The sequence below is a fragment of the Hyla sarda genome, chromosome 5, assembly GCF_029499605.1.
Source record: "Hyla sarda isolate aHylSar1 chromosome 5, aHylSar1.hap1, whole genome shotgun sequence".
NCBI classification, from domain to species: domain Eukaryota; kingdom Metazoa; phylum Chordata; class Amphibia; order Anura; family Hylidae; genus Hyla; species Hyla sarda.
The window spans coordinates 69,406,586-69,421,285 of record NC_079193.1 but is presented as its reverse complement, the minus strand read 5'-3'; positions in this window follow the sequence as shown (position 1 = coordinate 69,421,285).

Below are 14,700 nucleotides of genomic sequence, written 5' to 3'. Positions count from 1 at the left end.
CAATCTTTTGTTCACATACCTACGTTTGGCCGAAGGCAGGACCGCCACGTCCGTGCTCAGGTGATACGTGTTTCCCATTAGGTGGTGAGCGGAGCTAAACCTTCCACAAGCAAAAACTTTTTTTAAGCGTATTGTAGCGCATTTTTCTGCCTTCATAAGTGCATACCACATATGTACATCAAAGTGTTGTTCCATTTTTTCCTCACAAAGTCTCATGGGCCTAGATACTGTGAAAGCAAAGCCAAAAGTACACACCGACTGCTGTTCTATACAAATACTGTTTGAAGCGTGGTGAAGCGTATTGTACTCCCTTCATATATGCACTAAGTATTTCAGGCGGAGAAGTGCCAGGACATGCACAGAGGAGTGGCAGAGGTCTAAATTCATCAGGCGCAGGCAGAGGTCACAGCAGACTAGGGGCAAGTGGCTGCAGGAGTCGCAGTGAGAGGTCTGATCTCCTGGTATCAGCTAGCGGTTGTGTCTCGACCAGCAACCCATTTGCGGTCAACGATTGGTTAACACGTTCATCCACTTCATCACAAGTGACATCTGATAACCCCAGTCAACAGTCAGTGGGTTCCTCAGACTAAACCCTCAGTTGGCATTGCCCGGGAGCAGTCCCTGTCCTCCCATTGCCTCTGTCCTATGCTGTTCCCTCCCCTACAGAAGTATCTTATGCTGCGGGTTCAGCTCCACTATTCAATGAGGACAATCTAATAGAGGACAGTCAGCAGCTACTGCCCAGCCAAGAAGTGGAGGTAGTGATGAGGAGAGTGATATGGGTTGTGGTGTTGCTAGCGTTCAGGGTCCTGAAGCAGACACTGTTGAGGAACCTGAAGAGGAAGTCAGTGACGTGCAGACACTTGTTAATGATGAAGCTGAATGCAATTGGGAGCCGGGTGCAGAAGTGGCTTTATCATCATCAGGAGAAGAGGGTTGCAGGTTACCCGTGAGGTCGCAGCTGAGTCAGCAAGGTGTTAGCATGGTTGGCAATCAGCATGGTGGCAGAAGTGGAAATTCTGGACCCAAACATGCCCTGGGCACCTGCTTCACAGCAGCCTACCTTCCCGGGAGGTAGTGGAACAGGGTTTCCTGGATCCGGAGGTTGACATAGCCACATGCAAAATGTGTTGGCAGAAGGTGAAGCGTGGCCAGGGTCTCAATGTTGGCACCATGGCCCTGCATCAACATATGCTGCGCAACCATAAAGTGGCCTGAGAGAACCGTGGCTCTGATGTGGTGGTCCAGCCTGCTGCATCACCCAGTGGCATGCCTCTCCCTCTTTCAGACAGCCAAGGCTCCACCACCTCAGCCGAATGGAGCTGTGTTTCACACCCTCCTTCTGTCGCTCCAGATGCTCCTATTACTTTAAGTCAGCTATTCAGCCAGAAATCCATCGGCGAAGCCATGTCCAAAAGACAACAGTATGCGCCCACTCATCCAATGGTGCAGAAACTGAATGTGCTCCTGTCAAAGTTGCTGGTGCTGCATTTCCTCCCTTTTCAAGTAGTGGACTCTGCACCTTTCAGAGAACTGATGGCTTGTGCTGAGCCGAGGTGGAGAGTCCCAAGCCATCATTTCTTTGCAAAGGCAGCACCAGCCCTGCACAATTTTGTGGAAGAGAAGGTGGGCGAGTCCTTGAGCCTGTTGGTATGTACCAAAGTACATGGCTGCACTGACATCTGGAGCTGTAACTACGGTCAGGGATAATACATGTTTTGGTGAATGTGGTTCCTGCACTGCCACAACAGCTACTTGGACAGGTCACACCACTTCCTCCTCCACGCTTTCAGGCCATTGGTCCTGCAACTGTGTGCGACTCCGCCTCCTCATCCTCCACTGTGTCCTCAGCCTCCACTGCACGGACAAGTCTCAGTGCCCCTTCAGCACACCATGTGTGCAGGGCACGGTGGTGTCACACTGTTCTTCACATGGTTTGCCTTGGCAAGCCGAGTCACACAGGGGAGGAAGTGCTAAAAGTCATTCATAAAGAAATTGGAGCATGGCTTACTTCACAAAAACTGGAAATGGGAACCATGGTGACTGAAAACGGGAAGAACATCTTGTCTGCGCTGCGACAAGGAAGCCTGAGCCATGCGCCCTGCATGGCACATGTGTTCAATCTTGTTGTCAAGCGGTTCCTGAAGTGTTCACCCCATTTGCAAGACATTGTAACAATGGGAAGGAAACTTTGCATGCACTTCAGCCACTCGTACACCGCAAAGCACACCCTCCTTTAGTTGCAGCGTCAGAACGGTATCCTCCAACATAGTCTGATTTGCGATATTGTCACACATTGGAATTCAACCCTTCATATGTTGGACAGACTATACGAATAGAGAAAAGCCATCACCAATTTCTTGATGATCCAAGCGGATAGGGGTACTTACTTGTGTAACTCCAATGTCAACCAGTGGCAGCTCACATGTGACACCTGCTGTTTGCACAGGCCCTTTGAGGAAGGCACATTATTAGTCAGTCGCCAGGATTACTGGATGAATGACGTCATTCCACTGCTTCATGTCCTATATCACATGTTGGAAACGATGGCTGGTCAGTGCACTGGAGATGTGGCGCCTACATCTCACAGCCACATGAGCCCTGTGGGGGCTGAACTGGAGGAGGAGGAGGGGCACAGGGGAGCACAGTTTAGGTTTCATGAAATGGGCGTTTTTTCTAGTCATCTGACAGGAGAGGAGGAGCAGCCAGAGAAGCTAGAGGGTTATGAGGAAGGCAAGACAGAGGACCCAGACACACCGTGGCAGTATGCAGTGGAGATGGAGGCAGGGAGTCCCTCCGAGTCACTTGCAAAAAAAACACAATGCATGCTAACTTGCTTGCATAGTGACCGCCAAATTGTCAGCAGGATGACTTCTGGCTCTACACCTTATTGGACCCTCGCTTCTGGCACAAAATGGGGGCCTTTTTTACACCCACTGAGAGGGAGGAAAAACTGACCTACAGAGACATCCTATGTAGTCAGTTGGCTGATACCTATCGGCACCATCGTCCATCCTTTTGCAGGTCTGACTCGGGGGGCCTTTTGCACTCACCTTCCAATGCCATGACTGCTGGGGAGGGGTGGGGTGGCAGGAGCAGTACCAGATCCATCAGCAGCAGCCTGAGTCTACAGTCGCTGATGAGTACCTTTTTTCACCCACAACTCATCAGCAGTAGGTAGACCTGGAGCAGGACCTGAGGTATGGTGGCATACCTTGACATGACCATGCTAACACACCTGGAAATCTGGGCAGCCAAACTTGATTTGTGGCCGCAACTAGCAGAGCTTGCCCTGGAAAAGCTGTCCTGCCCAGCCAGTAGTGTGCCATCAAAGCAAGTTTTTAGTGCAGCAGGGGCCATAGTCACCCCAAAGAAAACTTGTCTGTCCTCGAAAAATATGGAGAGATTAACCATTGTGAAGATGAATCAGGCATGGATCAGTTAAGATTTCCACCCACCAATGCCTGATGCATAAGAGTAGATTGACCATGGTGCCACACCAACACTTCACAAATGTGGATAGTGCCAAACATATTTAAGGCGCTGCTCTCCACTTATAAACATTCCTCCGTATCAGACCTTTTTTCACCCACCTTCGTCACCCGGTACTGGTATTGCCACCCACTGCACCACTCTGTCATCGGGTCACTTTCAGGACTCCTGATGCTGCTACTACCACCTCCAGGCTGTCTCATTCTGCCAGCATATGTTCTCCTCATGCTGCCGCCGCGTCCACATTGTCATTCAGCCACGATATTTTCTCCTCATGCTGCCGCCACCTCCACGCTGTGTCATTCAGCCACTATATGTTCTATTCATGCTGCTGCCAACTCCAGGCTGTGCCATTCAGCCACTATATGGTCTTCTTATGCTGCCGCCATCTCCAGACTGTGTCATTCAGCCACTATATGTTCTCCTCATGCTGCCGCCAACTCCAGGCTGTGCCATTCAGCCACTATATGGTCTCCTCATCTGCCGCCAGCTCCATGCTGTGTCAATCAGTCACTATATGTTCTACTCATGCTGCTGCCAACTCCATGCTGTGTCATTCAGCCACTATATGGTTTACTGATGCTGCTGGGCCTGGGACATTACCTTAAAATTTTTGTGGTAGCACTCATAAATCTTCAATTTAAATTTTGAAATTCATCTTTTAATCTGAGGGATTTTGAAACCCTTTTGTCTCCTCATGCTGCCACCAGCTCCAGGCTGTGTCATTCAGCCACTATAAGGTTTACTCATGCTACTGGGTCTGGGACATTACCTTAAAATTTTTATGGTAGCAATCATAAATCTTCAATTTAAATTTTGAAATTCATATTTTAATCTTAGGGATTGTGAGGCCCTATGGTCTCCTCTTGCTGCCGCCAATTCCCGGCTGTGTCATTCTGCCAGATTATGGTCTCCTTGTGCTGCATCCACCTCTAGGCTCTGTCATTGTGCCTCCATGTGACTCCTTGTTAGATAGGGTTTTGTGGTCATACAGTATTAGTTCAAAGTAAATGCCGGGACATTAAACTTGGGAATCTAATGTAAATCTTAAATTTAAATAATAAAAAACCTGTCACGATGCCGGCTGGCAGGTAGTGGATCCTCTGTGCCAGAGAGGGATTGGCGTGGACCGTGCTAGTGGACCGGTTCTAAGCCACTACTGGTTTTCACCAGAGCCCGCCGCAAAGCGGGATGGTCTTGCTGCGGCGGTAGTGACCAGGTCGTATCCACTAGCAACGGCTCACCTCTCTGGCTGCTGAAGATAGGCGCGGTACAAGGGAGTAGGCAAAAGCAAGGTCGGACGTAGCAGAAGGTCGGGGCAGGCAGCAAGGATCGTAGTCAGGGGCAACGGCAGAAGGTCTGGAAACACTGGCAAGGAACACACAAGGAACGCTTTCACTGGCACTAAGGCAACAAGATCCGGCAAGGGAGTGCAGGGGAAGTGAGGTGATATAGGGAAGTGCACAGGTGAACACACTAATTGGAACCACTGCGCCAATCAGCGGCGCAGTGGCCCTTTAAATCGCAGAGACCCGGCGCGCGCGCGCCCTAGGGAGCGGGGCCGCGCGCGCCGGGACAGAACAGACGGAGAGCGAGTCAGGTAGGGGAGCCGGGGTGCGCATCGCGAGCGGGCGCTACCCGCATCGCGAATCGCATCCCGGCTGGCAGCGGAATCGCAGCGCCCCGGGTCAGAGGACGTGACCGGAGCGCTGCCGCGGGGAGAGTGAAGCGAGCGCTCCGGGGAGGAGCGGGGACCCGGAGCGCTCGGCGTAACAGTACCCCCCCCTTGGGTCTCCCCCTCTTCTTAGAGCCTGAGAACCTGAGGAGCAGACTTTTGTCTAGGATGTTGTCCTCAGGTTCCCAGGATCTCTCTTCAGGACCACAACCCTCCCAGTCCACTAAAAAAAAATTTTTTCCTCTGACCTTTTTGGCAGCTAAAATTTCTTTGACCGAGAAGATGTCCGAGGAGCCGGAAACAGGAGTGGGAGGAACAGATTTGGGAGAAAAACGGTTGAGGATGAGTGGTTTGAGAAGAGAGACGTGAAAGGCATTAGGGATACGAAGAGAGGGAGGAAGAAGAAGTTTATAAGAGACAGGATTAATTTGACACAAAATTTTGAAAGGACCAAGATAGCGTGGTCCCAACTTGTAGCTAGGGACACGGAAGCGGACATATTTAGCGGAGAGCCATACCTTGTCTCCAGGGGAAAAAACGGGGGGAGCTCTTCTTTTCTTATCCGCGAACTTCTTCATGCGTGATGAAGCCTGTAAGAGAGAATTTTGGGTCTCTCTCCATATGATGGAAAGGTCACGAGAAATTTCATCCACAGCGGGCAGACCAGAGGGCAAGGGAGTAGGGAGGGGGGGAAGAGGGTGACGGCCGTACACCACGAAAAATGGGGATTTGGAGGAAGACTCAGAGACCCTGAAGTTATACGAGAATTCGGCCCATGGGAGGAGATCTGCCCAGTCATCCTGGCGGGAGGAAACAAAATGTCGCAAATAATCACCCAAGATCTGGTTAATCCTTTCTACTTGTCCATTGGACTGGGGATGATATGCAGAAGAAAAATTTAATTTAATCTTGAGTTGTTTACAGAGAGCCCTCCAGAATTTAGACACGAATTGGACGCCTCTATCCGAGACAATCTGCGTAGGCAACCCGTGAAGACGAAAAATGTGTACAAAAAATTGTTTAGCCAACTGAGGCGCAGAAGGAAGACCAGGAAGAGGGATGAAATGTGCCATTTTGGAGAATCGATCAACGACCACCCAAATAACAGTGTTGCCACGGGAAGGGGGTAAATCAGTAATAAAATCCATACCAATCAGAGACCAAGGCTGTTCGGGGACAGGCAGAGGATGAAGAAAACCAGCGGGCTTCTGGCGAGGAGTCTTATCCCGGGCACAGATAGTGCAGGCTCGCACAAAGTCCACAACATCCGTCTCCAGAGTCGGCCACCAATAGAAGCGGGAGATGAGTTGCACAGATTTCTTGATACCCGCATGACCTGCGAGATGGGAGGAGTGACCCCATTTGAGGATTCCGAGGCGTTGGCGAGGAGAAACAAAGGTCTTTCCTGGAGGAGTCTGCCTGATGGAGGCAGGAGAAGTGGAGATCAGGCAGTCAGGTGGAATGATGTGTTGCGGAGAGAGTTCAACTTCTGAGGCATCCGAGGAACGAGAGAGAGCATCGGCCCTAATGTTCTTATCGGCAGGACGAAAGTGAATCTCAAAATTAAATCGGGCAAAGAACAGAGACCACCGGGCCTGGCGAGGATTCAGCCGTTGGGCAGACTGGAGGTAGGAGAGGTTCTTGTGGTCGGTGTAGATAATAACAGGAGAACTTGATCCCTCCAGCAGATGCCTCCATTCCTCAAGTGCTAATTTAATGGCTAGAAGCTCTCGATCCCCGATGGAGTAGTTCCTCTCCGCTGGAGAGAAGGTCCTAGAGAAAAAACCACAAGTGACAGCATGCCCGGAAGAATTTTTTTGTAGAAGAACAGCTCCAGCTCCCACTGAGGAGGCATCAACCTCCAATAGGAAGGGTTTGGAAGGGTCAGGTCTGGAGAGGACGGGAGCCGAAGAAAAGGCAGACTTGAGTCGTTTAAAGGCGTCTTCTGCTTGAGGAGGCCAGGACTTGGGATCAGCATTTTTTTTGGTTAAAGCCACGATAGGAGCCACAATGGTAGAAAAATGTGGAATAAATTGCCTGTAATAATTGGCGAACCCCAAAAAGCGTTGGATAGCACGGAGTCCGGAGGGGCGTGGCCAATCTAAGACGGCAGAGAGTTTGTCTGGATCCATCTGTAGTCCCTGGCCAGAGACCAAATATCCTAGAAAAGGAAGAGATTGGCATTCAAACAGACATTTCTCAATTTTGGCATAGAGTTGGTTGTCACGAAGTCTCTGAAGAACCATACGGACATGCTGGCGGTGTTCTTCTAGATTGGCAGAAAAAATTAGGATATCGTCCAGATATACAACAACACAGGAGTATAACAGATCACGAAAAATTTCATTGACAAAGTCTTGGAAGACGGCAGGGGCGTTGCACAGTCCAAAGGGCATGACCAGATACTCAAAGTGTCCATCTCTGGTGTTAAATGCCGTTTTCCACTCGTCCCCCTCTCTGATGCGGATGAGGTTATAGGCGCCTCTTAAGTCCAATTTAGTGAAGATGTGGGCACCTTGGAGGCGATCAAAGAGTTCAGAGATGAGGGGTAAGGGGTAGCGGTTCTTAACCGTGATTTTATTAAGACCGCGGTAGTCAATGCACGGACGTAGGGAGCCATCTTTTTTGGACACAAAGAAAAATCCGGCTCCGGCAGGAGAGGAGGATTTACGGATAAAGCCCTTTTTTAGATTCTCCTGGACGTATTCGGACATGGCAAGAGTCTCTGGGGCAGAGAGAGGATAAATTCTGCCCCGGGGTGGAGTAGTGCCCGGGAGGAGGTCGATAGGGCAATCATAAGGCCTGTGAGGAGGTAGAGTCTCAGCTTGTTTTTTGCAGAAAACATCCGCGAAGTCCATATAGGCCTTAGGGAGACCGGTTACTGGAGGAACCACAGAGTTACGGCAAGGGTTACTGGGAACCGGTTTTAGACAGTTCTTGGAACAAGAGGACCCCCAACACTTGATCTCCCCAGTGGACCAATCCAGGGTAGGGGAATGAAGTTGAAGCCAGGGAAGTCCAAGGAGAATTTCCGAGGTGCAATTGGGGAGGACCAAAAGTTCAATCCTCTCATGATGAGATCCGATGCTCATAAGAAGGGGCTCCGTGCGGAAACGTATGGTACAGTCCAATCTTTCATTATTTACACAATTGATGTAGAGGGGTCTGGCGAGACTGGTCACCGGGATGTTGAACTTGTTGACGAGAGAGGCCAAAATAAAATTTCCTGCAGATCCAGAGTCCAAGAAGGCCACTGTAGAGAAGGAGAAGGCAGAGGCAGACATCCGCACAGGCACAGTAAGACGTGGAGAAGCAGAGTAGACATCAAGGACTGTCTCACCTTTGTGCGGAGTCAGCGTACGTCTTTCCAGGCGGGGAGGACGGATAGGACAATCTCTCAGGAAGTGTTCGGTACTAGCACAGTACAGGCAGAGGTTCTCCATACGGCGTCGTGTCCTCTCTTGAGGTGTCAGGCGAGACCGGTCGACCTGCATAGCCTCCACGGCGGGAGGCACAGGAACAGATTGCAGGGGACCAGAGGAGAGAGGAGCCGAGGAGAAGAAACGCCTCGTGCGAACAGAGTCCATATCTTGGCGGAGTTCCTGACGCCTTTCGGAAAAACGCATGTCAATGCGAGTGGCTAGGTGAATAAGTTCATGTAGATTAGCAGGAATTTCTCGTGCGGCCAGAACATCTTTAATGTTGCTGGATAGGCCTTTTTTGAAGGTCGCGCAGAGGGCCTCATTATTCCAGGACAATTCTGAAGCAAGAGTACGGAATTGTACGGCATACTCGCCAACGGAAGAATTACCCTGGACCAGGTTCAACAGGGCAGTCTCAGCAGAAGAGGCTCGGGCAGGTTCTTCAAAGACACTTCGGATTTCCGAGAAGAAGGAGTGTACAGAGGCAGTGACGGGGTCATTGCGGTCCCAGAGCGGTGTGGCCCATGACAGGGCTTTTCCGGACAGAAGGCTGACTACGAAAGCCACCTTAGACCTTTCAGTGGGAAACAGGTCCGACATCATCTCCAGATGCAGGGAACATTGGGAAAGAAAGCCACGGCAAAACTTAGAGTCCCCATCAAATTTATCCGGCAAGGATAAGCGTATCCCAGGAGCGGCCACTCGCTGCGGAGGAGGTGCAGGAGCTGGCGGAGGAGATGACTGCTGAAGCTGTGGTAGTAACTGTTGTAGCATAACGGTCAGTTGAGACAGCTGTTGGCCTTGTTGCGCTATCTGTTGTGACTGCTGGGCGACCACCGTGGTGAGGTCAGCGACAACTGGCAGAGGAACTTCAGCGGGATCCAGGGCCGGATCTACTGTCACGATGCCGGCTGGCAGGTAGTGGATCCTCTGTGCCAGAGAGGGATTGGCGTGGACCGTGCTAGTGGACCGGTTCTAAGCCACTACTGGTTTTCACCAGAGCCCGCCGCAAAGCGGGATGGTCTTGCTGCGGCGGTAGTGACCAGGTCGTATCCACTAGCAACGGCTCACCTCTCTGGCTGCTGAAGATAGGCGCGGTACAAGGGAGTAGGCAAAAGCAAGGTCGGACGTAGCAGAAGGTCGGGGCAGGCAGCAAGGATCGTAGTCAGGGGCAACGGCAGAAGGTCTGGAAACACTGGCAAGGAACACACAAGGAACGCTTTCACTGGCACTAAGGCAACAAGATCCGGCAAGGGAGTGCAGGGGAAGTGAGGTGATATAGGGAAGTGCACAGGTGAACACACTAATTGGAACCACTGCGCCAATCAGCGGCGCAGTGGCCCTTTAAATCGCAGAGACCCGGCGCGCGCGCGCCCTAGGGAGCGGGGCCGCGCGCGCCGGGACAGAACAGACGGAGAGCGAGTCAGGTAGGGGAGCCGGGGTCCGCATCGCGAGCGGGCGCTACCCGCATCGCGAATCGCATCCCGGCTGGCAGCGGAATCGCAGCGCCCCGGGTCAGAGGACGTGACCGGAGCGCTGCCGCGGGGAGAGTGAAGCGAGCGCTCCGGGGAGGAGCGGGGACCCGGAGCGCTCGGCGTAACAAAACCGAGGTACTCTTTTCAAGACTGAGGCCCTATGGTCTTCGCCGTCATATTACCTGTGGAATTATCACAAGAATCCAATGAAACAGCTTGGAGCAATAACAATGAACCATAACTGATTAAATGAAACATTTGTACTTTCACAGTCAGGGGGGAGCTGAGAGGCAGGGGCTGGAACAGGTGGTATCTCGCCTGGCGGAGGACCACCAGCTCAATGCTCACCAGAATGGGTAATTAAAAAATGTTAATAAATTCAAATTAAATTAAATAAAAATTACTTTGTAATCTGTTAACTAACAAGTAAGATGTCACAATTTAGTAATTAGTTTAAACTGTACCTTTGGAATAACTATAATATACATGCCCTGAGTGAGGTGGTCTGAAGATCCAGTAGCTGAGCGCAATGGAAAGAGAGTAAAATACAATAAAATAAAAAAATAATATAGGGTCAAGGTAAAAGACATCAAAATATGAAGATTAATGGGTTTTCTTAGGGAATAGATATCTGGCCTTTAATGGATTTAATAGATATACTCCACGAGATACCAGCAAAAAAGTGTGAACCATAGGAATTTATTTAACCATGAATATATATAGGATCCATATCTAGTTATCTATGATTTATTATTATTAATGTATTTGTTACAATAGAAGGAATTACCTGAATAATTATGTATTTTATGATTTATGTTAAATAGAACTATGGAATAGGATTAGTTAATGATAATGGTTAATGGTTTTGAAATCAGACATAGGAATAAACATACAAAATAAACTGGAATGAATCCTATATGATAATCCAGCGTATGGAGATCAGGAGTCATGTGACTCGGTCGTGTGAACGGCCAGGGGAGTCATGTGGATGAGTCATGTGATCGGAGTAAACTAAGGGCGATGACGTGAATGATCAGATGACCGATCACGTGGATGCCCTAAACCTGGAAGTATTCAGTCCGGGTAAGGCATTCCAATGCACAGGATCGGAAGGTTAGCAGAGCGGTGACTTAACTTAAATTGGTTAGAATGTAGTGTCACCGATATGTGATTAACCATTCAGGGATTGGATTAAGAGACGGAAATTATCACTATAACGATGTGGCGAAGCGTGATTGGTATAGGGGACAATTGGATTTTCCCCTGCCTACAAACAGAGGATATTTAACCCCCGGGACATGGACACCAGTGTTATTAATACCGCGGCCCTTGATAAAGCTGGTTATGGTCAGCCAAAGGTCGGGGGGGGGGGGGGATGTCGGTGTATGTGTTTTAATCAGCAGTACATAGCTTAGAACAACTTATATGAATGTATAAATTGGAACTAATAGTAAAAATCCTGAGTGCAGGATAATAGTGGCTGGGGGCTTTAAATCCAACTATATAGTTGGTTTTAAAGGGAATCTGTCAGCTCCATGTCAGGCTCAGAGCTTAAACCAACTATACCACAGATAAGAATATGAGATTTTACCCTATTAGCAATAATGCACATCATACTTTTTGTTTTCTCACATGTTTGATTAGTATCTCAATAAATGGAATAATAAAGAGGAATTTTAATAGTTATAGGGTTCCCTAGTTTGTGAAATTAGTCCCATGAGAGTGCAAGCCTGAATGAGAAATTGTAAATTGGATTTGTAACCCTGGGAAACCCCTTCTAGGTAAATTGGATTTGCAGTAATGGTATGGGGTGGCATTTCTTTGAGGGGTCGCACAGCACCTCCATGTGCTTGCCAGAGGTAGCCTGACTGCCATTAGGTACCAAGATGAGATCCTCAGACCCCTTGTGAGACCATATGCTGGTGCGGTTGGCCCTGGGTTCCTCCTAATGCAAGACAATGCTAGACCTCATGTGGCTGGAGTGTGTCAGCAGTTTCTGCAAGAGGAAGACATTAATGCTATGGACTGGCCCGCCCGTTCCCCAGACCTAAATTCGATTGAGCACATCTGGGACACCATGTATCGCTCCATCCACCAACGCCACGTTGTACCACAGACTGGCCAGGAGTTGGCGGATGCTTTAGTCCAGGTCTGGGAGGACATCCCTCAGGAGACTATCCACCACCTCATCAGGAGCATGCCCAGGCGTTGTAGGGAGGTCATACGGGCACGTGGAGGCCACACACTACTGAGCTTCATTTTGACTTTTTTTAAGGACATTACATAAAAGTTGGATCAGCCTGTTGTGTAGTTTTCCCCTTTGATTTTGACAGACCTCCATGGGTTGATAAATTTGAATTCCATTGATAATTTTTGTGTGATTTTGTTGTCAGCACATTCAACTTTGTACAGACGAAAGTATTTCATACGAATAGTTCATTAATTTATATCTTGGATGTGTTATCTTAGTGTTCCCTTTATGTTTTTGAGCTGTGTATATAGGGCACTTCCCTAATGTGTCGACGTTACAAGCGACAGAACCGTGTAGGGAGAATCTATATCTTTGGCTCTATAATATGGGGATCTGTGAGGTGCATTTTTGATGCATCAGCCTCCGGATTGTATATTACTCTTTTAGCGGCTTTAAACAGTTTGCTTTATCAGAAACTAATAACTCGGCACTCAGTGCTGGAAGCCAGTCCCTGTGCATCAGTCAATCAGCATCTCCTCTTTGACACTTAAATTCTGAGCCTGACTTAGAGCTGACAGATTCCCTTTAAAATGTACTCCAGGAGGCAGTACCATCAACTATTTGACCACATGCACGACAAAAATGAGAAAAAAGTGAGCAAAAAAAATTATTGTCCTCTGTTGTCACCCATTATTTTCTATTTTGGTCTCACAAAATTGTCTCATTTTGTATTCTGCCTTTCTTCCCCACAGATAAATAATGTATTGTGCAATACTATTGCCAGCTTCTTTCCTCTGTAACCTTTATCGTTATAACACAAATGCCAAACAAGAATTCCTATGTACAATTTATGAGAAAATAAAATCGACCACAGTATCCTATAAAAGAAAGCTACAATCTAGGCATAATTTAGTGAAATATGTAACAGTAGTGGAAAGAAGTAAATTTTTCCATAGCCATAACCAAGTTATCAGAACTGTGTATGTTTCCTTATTAGGGAGCGGTAAAAGTTTGGTTTCTACAGTATTTAACAGTCCTGAAGATCTCATACTCAGAACAATGTTTCACTAACTTTCTTATTCTGTACATCTTGAACATCAACTTTTAACCTGTGAAGAATAATTTAATTATGATTTTATCAATCCCAAGACGTGCCCTTTGAAAATATTTCAATTTTGCTAAGGAAAGACGGCAGCACATGTCAAGCTTTACAGAGCAGTAATGTCATACATCATACGAAATCTTTTTTACTTAATTATCCCTAAACCTTTAAAAAATCCCATATAATGCAAATTTATAATTTACCACATGTTCTAGAAATGTCAAACAGACAAAATCCTGAAAAGTTCTGCTTCATTATTCTTCATCACTTTAAACGTAATTTAAACTTATTTCCTTACGGGCATTTCCTGTCCAATGACAGAAGGTTTGTACTCCTGACATCTCCCATTGTAGTTCCGTAATATCATCACCGGTGAGGATGATTGATCTGGTAACTTCTAAATTTGGATTGTTAATTTTTTCCCAAACTCGCGTTGTCATGGAAACAATGTACCAATGTATTCCTTATTTTGGAATGTAATTCAAAACACATACTATGCAGTTACATAGTTACATAGTTAGTACGGTCGAAAAAAGACATATGTCCATCAAGTTCAACCAGGGAATTAAGGGGTAGGGGTGTGGCGCGATATTGGGGAAGGGATGAGATTTTATATTTCTTCATAAGCATTAATGTTATTATGTTCCAGGAATGTATCTAATCCTGTTTTAAAGCTGTTAATTGTTCCTGCTGTGACCAGTTCCTGAGGTAGACTGTTCCATAAATTCACAGTTCTCACTGTAAAGAAGACGTGTCGCCCCTTGAGACGAAACTTTTTCTTCTCCAGACGGAGGGAGTGCCCCCTCGTCCTTTGGGGGGGTTTAACCTGGAACAGTTTTTCTCCATATTTTTTGTATGGGCCATTAATATACTTATATACGTTTATCATATCCCCCCTTAAACGTCTCTTCTCAAGACTAAACAATTGTAACTCCTTTAATCGCTCCTCATAGCTAAGATGTTCCATGCCCCATATTAGTTTAGTCGCGCGTCTCTGCACCCTTTCCAACTCCGCAGTGTCCCTTTTATGGACAGGTGCCCAAAACTGAACAGCATATTCCAGGTAAGGCCCTACCAATGATTTATAAAGGGGGAGTATTATGTCCCTGTCCCTTGAGTCCATGCCTCTTTTGATACATGACAATATCCTTCCGGCTTTGGAAGCAGCAGCCTGACATTGCATGCTATTCTGTAGTCTGTGATCTACAAGTACACCCAGATCCTTCTCTACCAGTGACTCTGCCAGTTTAATCCCCCCTAAGACATACGATGCATGCAGGTTTTTAGTACCCAGATGCATAACTTTACATTTATCCACATTGAACCTCATTTGCCAAGTGGAT